Source organism: Macaca nemestrina, chromosome 14, assembly GCF_043159975.1.
Source record: "Macaca nemestrina isolate mMacNem1 chromosome 14, mMacNem.hap1, whole genome shotgun sequence".
NCBI classification, from domain to species: domain Eukaryota; kingdom Metazoa; phylum Chordata; class Mammalia; order Primates; family Cercopithecidae; genus Macaca; species Macaca nemestrina.
Window position 1 is genome coordinate 75527538 of NC_092138.1, and position 11342 is coordinate 75538879.

The 11342-nt window shown below is 44.9% G+C and overlaps 1 protein-coding gene across 2 annotated transcripts in view; it reads right to left on the reverse strand.

Moving 5' to 3' along the window:
- The window catches only part of LOC105481013 (ATP binding cassette subfamily A member 1), a 145914-nt gene extending 135945 nt beyond the window's left edge, over positions 1 to 9969 (reverse strand). For both annotated transcript variants that reach the window (XM_011740258.3, XM_011740259.3), the window contains exon 1: positions 9661 to 9969. The gene's annotated coding sequence lies outside the window, so the exon portion shown is untranslated. The remainder of the gene's footprint in view (positions 1 to 9660) is intronic.
- Positions 9970 to 11342: the final 1373 nt, after the last annotated feature.

The following is an 11342-nucleotide window of genomic DNA, read 5'->3' on the forward strand; positions in this document are numbered from 1 at the left end:
GGGCTGAGGAGTGCAGAGTTGGCTCCACCTGCAGCCCCCGTGCAGGATCCACGGTGAAGCCAGCTGGGCTCCTGAACTGCAGGGGTACTTGGAGAACTTTTATATCTAGCCAGAGGATCCTATGTGCACCAATCAACACTCTGTGTCTAGCTGAGGGGTTTGTAAATACACCAATCAGCACTCTGTGTCTAGCTCAGGGTTTGTGAATACACCAATTGGTACTCTGTATGTAGCTAATCCAGTGGAGACTTGGAGGACCAGCACCCTGTGACTCCATGTCTAGCTCAAGGATTGTAAACGCACCAATCAGCACTCTGTCAAAACAGACCAATCAGCTCTCTGTAAAACTGACCAATCAGCAGGATGTGGGTGGGGCCAGATAAGGGAATAAAAGCAGGCTGCCCTAGCCAGCCAGCACTAACCGTCTTGGGTTCTTTTCTGCGCAGTGGAAGCTCTGTTCTTTACCTGTTTCTAATAAATCTTATTGCTCCTCACTCTTTGGGTTCATGCTGCCATTATGAGCTATAACACTCAGGGTGAAGGTCTGCATCTTCAATCCTGATAGCAAGACTACGAACCCACCAGAAAAAAGAAGTTCCAGACACATCTGAATGTCTGAAGGAATAAATTCTGGACACATCATCTTTAAGAACTGTAACACTTACTGCGAGGGTCCGCGGCTTCATTCAAGTCAGTGAGACCAAGAACACACCAATTCCGGACACAGTGTTTAACAAACATTTGCTGAACAAATAAATTTCTGTTTAATAGCACTGTGTATTAGTGCATTTAATTTTAATATATATATATGTATTGTTGTTGTTAATATCATATCTTCCTCTTCCTTCTCTCTCCCAGTACTAGAGAATAGCCTAACCCCAACTAAGGTAAACTCTGCCACCAAACATGCCTGGGAGTGGAGAAGGGTCTGCAGGTCAGTGTAAGCTCATCGGTCTGGGCCTTCACGTTCTCCCTGCCTTTCCAAGGAAAGCTGCTGCTTGCTTCAGTGTTGCCTTTATGTCAAAGTGGATCACCTAAATACCAGATCCAACAGATTTCAAGCCACCACCCTCCAAAGACTTGCTTCTTCCAGAAAACAAGCTTGGTTTGACTCTTGTCAAAAAGAATTATTCCCAACCTGGCATCCTATAAGAAGTTTGCAAAGCAAGGGTGAACAGGGATACCACATCCAAACATCATCTTAGCGGCTCCTTCCCCCTCCCTGCCCCTGGCCAGAAACCTCTTCCTCCTTTTACTCCTCCTCCTTATGATCTCTCAAACAACAAATTCAAGACAATGCTTTAGAAAGCTTTGTGTCTTACCCACCTACCCCCAGTGAGGGTCTTCTGAGATACTTAAAACTATCCTCATGAGGTATAGTCCAATTCTCCTCCTAGGATGGGTACTAGCATTCTATTATTGAAGGATGAATGAGCCTGAAGAGTTGCTTATGTTTTCCTTTGATCACCTATTGGCTCAACAGGACTCCACTATAAGAAGCAAAACTTAGGCTGGGCGCTGTGGCTCACGCATGTAATCTCAACGCTCTGGGAGGCCGAGGCGGGCGGATCACAAGTTCAGGAGTTCAAGACCAGTCTAGCCAACATAGTGAAACTCTGTCTCTACTAAAAAATACAAAAATTAGCCAAGCATGGTGGCACATGCCTGAAGTCCCAGCTACTCAGGAGGCTGAGGAAGGAGAATTGCTTGAACCTAAGAGGCGGAGGTTGCAGTGAGCTGAGATTGCGCCACTGCACTCCAGCCTGGGCAACAGAGCGAGACTCCGTCTCAAAAAAAAAAAAAAAGCAAAACCTATACCCAAAATGATGTCTGAGATGGAGAGTCCAATTTTATTTTAGAGAGATTTTCCAAATGGTGAGTCAGAAGCAAGAACAGTATCTCACTAAATCATGTTTACTCAGCTGAAACTTATTGAATTAAACCAACTCCTCCTTCCTTTGCATTTCAGATGAGAACCCCTTCTGGTTCTATGATTCAAATCTTCAGTCAAAGCAGGTAAATAGGAAATTTCAACAGTTTTCTCTCCTCCCTCTCATTCCTTTCTTCTGTCATCAATCTAATCAGGAATGCTCTGAGGCATTCCCTGGATATTTTTTCTTTACCTCTCAAAATCCACATGGCATGTTACACTAATGCTCAGCATGTTCCTCAGATCTCTAGATGGCTCTAATTAAAGGATCACGTCTTCTTCTAAATACAGACCTGGGGTTAGAGGACATAAGAGCTTGAAGGACTCTTTAAAAGTCAAGTAGTAACATTTTATAGACCAATAACCTGAAAAACAGAAAAGTAAAATGACTTGTCCAAGGTCACACAGCTTCTTAATGAGTTTGTGGGCATTCACGAACACCCTGTAATTACACATAAAATTTGGATTATATGAGCTCATGTGTATTTTTTCTTTAGAGAAAATCCAAATCTTTTTTCAAAGAAGTCAACAATCTCTTCCCCAAAATATAGTAACCACTGACAATTATATGCATATTTGGAAAAAAGTTTAACTAAAATCTAATTGTTCCAAGTCTGAATAGTAATATGAATTGGTGATCTAGAATAAGAGTGGAACCTAATTTAATAACTGTTATTGTTATCATTTTTTTTTCATGTCTGGGACATCAATGCAAGTAACATGGGATAAAGACAATTTGATGTGGAAGTAAACTATAAAGCAAGCTTTTTTTTTTTGAGATGGAGTCTCGCTCTGTGCAGTGGCACGATTTTGGCTCACTGCAATCTCTGCCTCCCGAGTTCAACCGATTCTTCTGCCTAAGCCTCCTGAGTAGCTGGGATTACAGGGTTGTGCCACCACGCCCACCTAATTTTTGTATTTTTAGTAGAGACAGGGTTTCACCATGTTGGTCAGGCTGGTCTCGAACTCCCGACCTCATGATCCACGCGTCCTGGCCTCCCAAAGTGCTGGAATTATAGGTATCAGTCATTGCGCCCAGCCTAAAGCAAGCTTTTAAAATCACTGAAAACACTAGTATGAATAAATATCACTATAGGCCAAGCATTATATTATATGGTTCACATTATACACACACGCAAATGCCTATTTTACAGATGATGAAACTGAGGCAAAGAGTGATCAGCAACTTGCCTAATGTCAGATATCCATCAGTAATAACCAGAATTCCAATCTATATTAATTTGATTCTGAAATCCATGTTCTTTTCCACCAATATTTGCATCTAAACTTCAAGATGTCCTAATACTAATAATATATTCTATTTACTTATTTAGGAAGAACTAAATCAACTCTCTAAGGTAGCTTCAAGGAAGTCTTTCATAAACGGTTCAACTACTAAAAAGTTCTTCCTGGGAAATGTCATAAACTAAATACCAGCTATCACAAAATATCTGGACTTTAAGACTAGCCAGATAAAATGCTTTGACTTCCAAATGCTTCTTGGAAGTTGGATTTGGCATAGAAAACACTGGAGAATTTTGTAAACACCCCCCAAGAAAAGACTTCAGAGAAGAATAGATCCAATGCATATGAAGTTACTCTGTTTTTTTAAAAAGTGTTTAAATATCTAAATTACTTAGTGAGTCATCTCACTCTTATTAACAAAAATAAACTAATATACAACTCAAAGTACTTGAATATGGAATGCCACAGACTAGAGCATTTTCTTAAATCACAGCTGCCTCAGAAACGGAAATGAAACTGAGCGAAACAGAAATGTTTGTTCTACAAAAAGTAACCTGGCCTAAATAACTTAAGTATGCACTAAAATTTCTCAATCTAACATAAACCTAGCCTTAACTACAGTTCTTTCTCACATAATTCTATTTCTAATGCTTTTCTGTGATTATCCTGTTATCTCAAGTAGTCTTTTAGAAGACAGGAAGCAAACATGAGTTTCCCACTCTCCTTGTTGGACTTACTCAAGTCAGCATTTATTAAACTTTTTCCATATTAGGTGGGATGAATTAAGGCCAGGGGAGAATGAATCAAAGACCTCCCTCTAGAGAAGCATACACTCATGAGGAAGACAAATAAACGTTAACTATAATAAAAAACAGTATTAAATACACGACACAAAGAGTGCTGTAATCCAAGTCTAACGGAAGTAAAAAGAAGGGGATGTTACTTTCAACTCAGTGATGGGAAGGAGTGGATCCAGAAGAGCTTCATGAGGAGGGGAGCATTTAAATTGGGTCTTAAAGGAGGTTTGCAGAAGCTAAAGGGTTTTGTACCAACTTTGTTTTCAACATGGGAAAGACAGGATTTCAAACTTTGTTTTGTTTTGGGAACCAAATCCGATGCTCCTCCGCTGCTGGAATAAATGCTCTTTGCCTGAATGCTATTTGTGGTCTTCGTAGAATGGAGAGTAACAGAAGGCCCTACTGGAAATCAATTTTATGTAAGCTTTTCATTCTCTGGCTTCAAGTATTTCTAAAATGTACCTTTCTTTTTTTTTTTTTTTTTTTTTTGAGACGGAGTCTCGCTCTGTCACCCAGGCTGGAGTGCTGTGGCCGGATCTCAGCTCACTGCAAGCTCCGCCTCCCGGGTTCCCGCCATTCTCCTGCCTCAGCCTCCCGAGTAGCCGGGACTACAGGCGCCCGCTACCTCGCCCGGCTAGTTTTTTTTTGTATTTTTTAGTAGAGACGGGGTTTCACCGTGTTAGCCAGGATGGTCTCGATCTCCTGACCTCGTGATCCGCCCGTCTCAGTCTCCCAAAGTGCTGGGATTACAGGCTTCAGCCACCGCGCCCGGCTAAAATGTACCTTTCTATGCAGGCTACTTATTCAGGCAACTATTTTCAGGTGAAGATACTCAAATGAAAATAGAGAATCACTTTTGGCCTTTTGCTAATATTTCATGCATCAAAATTTTGATAGTCTGACAAAGTGTTTACCATGAGATTGGTAAACTCACGGAAGCCAAACTGTCTGGGATGCAACTTCAGCTCCACTACTTACAAATTCCATAATCATCTACCTAGCCTGCCTATACCTCAGTTTCCCCATCTATAAAGACAATAATAGCACCTATCTCACATGGTTCTCTTGAGAATGAACTGAGTTATTACATGAAAAACTTAAAAGCATATCCAACATACCATAAATCAACAGTAAATGAAACTATTTTTACCAAGAGGTGTTTTCAAAGAGTTTATTTCTAATTTGCTTTACCAATTAATAAGAAAGGCACTTTCTCATCCTATTTCACTTTTACAAGGCAGACATTTTTTTTTCAAGACAGAGTCTCACTCTGACGCCCAGGCTGGAGTGAAGTGGCACGATCTCGACTCAGTGCAACCTCTGCCTCCCAGGTTCATGCAATTGTTCTACCTCAGCCTCCCAATTCCAGTAGCTGGGATTACAAGCACCCACCACCACGCCCAGCTAATTTTTGTATTGTTAGTAGAGACAGGATTTCACCGTGTTGGCCAGGCTGGTCTTGAATTCCTGACCTCAAGTGATCCTCCTGCCTTGGCCTCCCAAAGTGCTGGGAATACAGGAGTGAGCCACTGTACCCAGCCAACAAGGCAGACTTTGAAACTGTGTATATTTTCCAAAAATATATATATCTTAAGAAAAAACTAAATTTGATTTCTAAACAATAACAGCAGTAACAGAGAAATAGCTTATTTCAAAAAGTCCACAACATCATCAAGGATAGGACAAGCAAGAATCATATTGTATTATAACAAATTTTGACAATCACCAAAGTTAGGATTTACAACTAAACTAACAGTTCACTTCTCTTTTTCCTGTGTTTCTTATGCCCTTACAGCCTAATACTCTTATCATTCCATTTTCTATAGATCACACGGGAAAATGTTTTGAGATCACACAGCTATTCACAAACATCTGACTGAAGCAATAGTATAGTTTTCATTATGAACCAAGTAAAAAATTAGAGTTGAGTAAATTTTATGCTATTATTTCCAGGATGTTGCAATCCCTACGCAACCAGGGTTTCAAGTTAAAGAGAATTTGGCTGATCCACTCACAGCAACAAGGAAAATATGATGCAGGCTGTAGATTCTGATAAGGATTATAGCAGATGAATGTAGAGAATGTGGTGAGCATCCTTGAAAAGCTCCCTGGTTGCAGCAGCTGAAATGTTAACACGGGAGTTAAGAACTCTGGAGTTTACTGGCTGCGTTCAAGTCTTAGCTCTACCTCTTGCAAGGTATATGGCCAGAGACAAATTAGCCTCATCATTTACTTAATCTTTTAAACTAGGGACAATAAATGGTTTTGTTGTGAAAATTCAATTAGCATTTGATGACCTGCACAGTGTCTTATGCCTGTAATCCCAGCACTTTGGGAGGCTGATGTGGGAGGATCCCTTGACCCCAGGAGTTCAAGACCAGTCTGGGCAACATAGTGAGACCTTGTCTTTACAAAAAAATTTAAAAATTTAGCCAGGAGCAGTCGTGCATGCCTGTGGCCCCAGCTCCTTAGGAGGCTGATGTAAGAGGATCACTTGAGCCCAAGAGGCTGAGGTTGCAGTGAGCCTTGTCTGTACAACTGCACTCCACCCTGTGCAACAGAGCAAGACCTTATCTCAAAATAAATACAATAAATGAATAAACTTGTGAAAAACATTTCAAATAGTACTTGCCACACAGTGCTATATATGTATGTATTAAACATTGCAATAACTTTGGCCATTCATGGTGATACCCACATGTAGATATGAACATGGTTGCATTTTTTAGAGTAGGCCTTCTCTCAGCATAGTTAAACAAAACAAGTGTTCAGAATGATCTTTTAAATTTTGATGCTAAATGACCATAACAACTATTATAATCATATTATTTATTTAATATCTGGATAGTTAAAAAAAAATGTATTTGAGGCCAGGTGTGGTGGCTCATGCCTGCAATCCCAGCACTTTGGGAGGCCGAGGCTGTCGGATCACTTGAGATCAGGAGTTTGAGACCAGCCTAGCCAACATGGTGAAACCCTGTCTCTACTAAAAACACAAAAATTAGCCAGGCGTGGTGGCGTGCACATGTATTCCCAGCTACTCAATCGCTTGAACCCAGGAGGTGGAGGTTGCAGTGAGCCGATATCACGCCACTGCACTCCTGTCTGGGCAACAGAGCTAAACTGCGTCTCAAAAGAAAAAAAAAAAAAAAAAAAAAAAACGTGTACAGGGTACATTATAGGACTGCACTCATAGAAATATGAGGGTGGAGATTTCAAATGCTCATCTGCAGAAGAGACAACATATCACAGGTGTCCAGGTTACAGTCAGCTATGTCATTCTGGAACACTGTGCAGGTGCTCAAATACAGACTCCTAAACTGCTCTGACAACAGTAGCAATTCTAGTCCCTTAAATGGCTTGTAGTCATCATGAAGGCTGAAGACCCTCTTCCCCGGTGGGTCTGATCATACTGTTGGTTCTCAAGCAGATGCTGTGTATCCAATGTTTTCCTAAAATTCCCTAGCATTAATTATTTTAATGGTTTGTGGAATGATTTAATGGTTTGTGGAAGCACTGGGGAAACAGGCTGACAATGGAAACTTTGTATTTGAAAAATATTGTAATATCTGTAGAGGTTCTACTCAGGAATACTTTCCATGCTTCCATACTTTCTCTGATTTAGGAGAAAGTTTCTCAAGAGAATGATATTCTCAACAGAAATGGAAAGTTTCTCAACAGAAGGCCTCCATCATTTTTGTGGTAGGTATGAGAAGAATAGGCTGAAATAAAAGGGGAGATGAAAACTTAAGGACTTTAAGTTTTGTTTGAAAAGAAGATCATAATTTAAGTCTGGGTTCTAAACTATGACCGTTAAAAAAATGAAAAAAAAAAAAAAATCAAGAAAATTCCACTCTTTAACTTGGGGGAAATTTTTGTGAGGTTCTCTTCGTGGGAAGCAGGGATTCAGCCATGGAGGACAAGTGACTTGCTGATTTCAGTACCCAGAAAGTTTTTTTAAATATGAACTTTGTCCACTGTGAGATGAATGTGTATATACTACCCATTCTCTTCTTGGGATGTCATTGAAAAGTCGGATTTTAAAAGCTAATGGTATCAGTGCTGCAAAGGCAGGCCAATTACAGACAGTGGCATACAATTTTTTCTTTATTTTCTTATTTTTAATCTTATTTCTTTCCTTCTTTTTGATAAAAGATATACCTAAAGAGGCACCTACACACAACCCTGGCACCGTCCGCCGCCCCAAGAACCTTCCTTATTTACCAACGGCCTGGGAGTTGGCAAACACGCTAACAACAACAACAAAAAAACCAAACGGGCTTTCGCCTCAACCTCATAGTTCCTCCCCATCTGCACTCACCGGTCTTCACCGGATTCACAGCGAGCAGACACCTAGTACAGCCGGCCGATTCCTAGGTCCTCCAGCCAGGAGGCGCTGCGGGCTAGTCTCCGGGGTCACCGCAGCCCGCGCGCCCAGCACCCCCACCCTCAAGGCAGAGCCCAGCCCAGCCCCGCGGCGGAGCTCCGAGTTCTGCGCCGCCCGCCGGGGTTATTCCCGGTCATCCCACAGCACCACCTCGCCCCAGCTTCCCCATCTGCGCCCAGGCAGAAGCTGCCCCAAGAGACCAACGACAAGGGTCTGGAAGATGGGGCGGCAGGGAACGTGGGGGAGGGAGGATTGGGCACCCCACCTCCGGGTTTCCGCAGGCTCTCCTAAGTCTTGTATTTAGAAGAAACAAAACTCTGCCGGGCGCGGTGGCTCACGCCCGTAATCCCAGCACTTTGGGAGGCCGAGACCGGTGGATCACCTGAGGTCCGGGGTTCGAGACCAGCCTGGCCATCAAGTTGAAACCTCGTCTCTACTAAAAATACAAAAATTAGCTGGGTGTGGTGACGCGCCTGTAATCCCAGCTACTCAGGAGCCTGAGGCAGGAGAACCGCTTGAACCCGGGAGGCAGAGGTTGCAGTGAGCGGAGATCGCTCCATTGCACTCCAGCCTGGGCGACAGAGCAAGACTCAAAGAAAAAAAGAAAAGAAAGAAACTCGTTCCGCGCTCTGCGCCAGGGACACCAGCTCGGCTGAGCGCACCGAGACTGTAGGCAGGACCTCCCTACCCCTCAGGTCAAACAAAGCCCCAAGGCCTCTAGTGAGTAATAGCACGACGGACCCCGTTTGGGACACCTCCAACTCGAGTTCTCGGGAAAAAGGACGCGCTGCTCCAGTCCCGGGGTGCATACAGCAGATTCCCAGGTCAGAACAGACCAGCTTCTTAAGAACCGAGTGAGAACTCAGTGCTGGCATTTGTCTCCGTAGGTACTGGCCGACCCGCAACCAGAGGGGTTTCTAGCCAACTCAGGCCCCTCCGAACAAAGAAGCGCTCCGTGCCGGACCTGCAACTCTCCCCACCCGGCAGCAGCGACCTCAGCACGCCCGGGCACCCCTGACCCCTCTGAGCCCGGGGTACTGCGCCCGGGTCTCCACGCCCAGAGATGCTCCCCAGTCTCCACCGCCGGGCGAGTCCCGAGCGCAGCAGCGCAGTCCTGGGGTCGCCAGAGCTCGTCCTAGGACATCCTCTTCCCATTTACGCCGCCCCGGGTCCCATTTGGGTTGCAAGTGGTGGGCATGCGGGGCTCCGGATCAAAGTCCCCAAAACCGAGAGCTTCCCGAAGCTTCCTTGGCCTCGCAACAAAATAATAACGCCCAATAAGTCACTGGAGAGCCTCTTACCTGTTTTCCACTTTTGTGTTTGCGTCTCTTTCTCCTACCCCTTGACAAGCCTTCCGGAGAAGGGGAGAAAACAGAACGAGGGGAAAAAACAAGGAGCAAAGCGCCCTGAGAACTAGTCCTGTTGGTGCGCAGAGCCCCCCGCCCTGCTCTGCCCTGCCGCAACCCGGGAGAGAAGGGTCGGCTCGGCTCTGCGGGTCCCGGCCCCACTCACTCTCGCTCGCAATTACGGGGTTTTTGCCGAGACTAGTTCCTTTTATAGATTCGGCTGCCCGGAGCGCAGAGGTTACTATCGGTCAAAGCCTGTTCTCGCCTTCCTCCCCGCCCCCTTCCCGGCCTCTGTTTATGTAGTTCAGTCACTCAGCAGAAAGCACGTGGAGCCGCGGCCCGCCTCTTAAACGGGCGACGTTCAGCCGCCCGCGAAGCTGCTAGGGAGTTGGGAGGAGGTGGGTGGGGTGGGGGTGGAGGGTGCATCAGGTGTCTCAGGGTCCGCGGTCTGCGCCCCCGCTCCCCGCCGGGGCCCGCCGGCCTAAGACCCGCGGGAAGCGCTGGGCTCGGGGCTGCGCCGCAGACTCTCTAGTCCATGTTCCCGGCAGCCAAGGGCACCAGTGGAAATTGCTTCCTCTAAATCGTGCTTTCCGCAATCTTTTTTTCCTTTGTTAGTTTCCTCAGCCGGAGGGAGGGATTGGGGGAGAGCGAGCTCCATACTGAATCCCCCTCAGGACGCCAATCATTTTGTCTTTTGGTACCTTTCAAAGACCTAGGCTGGTCTTCTGGGTAACCGGCTGCTTTTGTTTCCCCCCCCAACAAACCTTGACTTTAGTTTTTGATAGCGACCTACTGCCTTCGAGATTCCCAGCCTGAGCTCCCCAGGTCCCTCAGAGGACCTGAGAGGAACATCTTACTGCTTCTCTTCATAAATTGAGAGGAAGGAGGCCACAAAAACAAAAAAAGAAACAGACAAAAACACAGAACAATATGGACCAGCCCCCTTTTAATTTTCATTATATTGATCAGCCTCCCTGTGATAAAAACACAGGACTTGTATTTAGCTTGTATACATTTGTAAAGTGCAGCCAGAGAATTGCAGTCGTGTAAAATTATGTAGCCACTCCAGACCTCCAACTTCTGTTTGCCTTTGCCTGTAGGGAGCAAAACCACCCAAAACATTGGAGGGGCCAAAAAAAAAAAAAAAAAAAGGCAAGAGTAAGAATGCAGGCCTACACACCATATGTCTAAATATTTAAGTCATCCATCAAGCCAACAAACTAAATGTCTCCTGCCTTGACAAAGATACCTTTGTAACCACCTTGAAGGGCAGATTCACGTTTAGACTCTTCACAGTTTGGCCTGAGTTTTGGTCAGAATGAGGTGGCATGAGAGAGCGCCCCAAGCCTACTTCTCTTCCCACCTCCAGCTCCATTATATTCCAGAACTCCCACCACCTGCATGCAGACACTCAGCTGCACAAGCCCCCTCCAGGCTACAGTCAACAGGATCTCCAGGCTACAGCTCAAGCCCAGGTACCCACATCAGTGGTTCTATCAACACTCAGGACAGACCCATAGAAGAGGCCCAAGCAGGCCCTGGAAGTGCACGTGGAGGCCACAAGGCAAGGAATTCTGGAGTCCCAGGTACTCATAACTCTGGGTGGCATGGCCCCTTTGCACCATGGACTGTTTGCC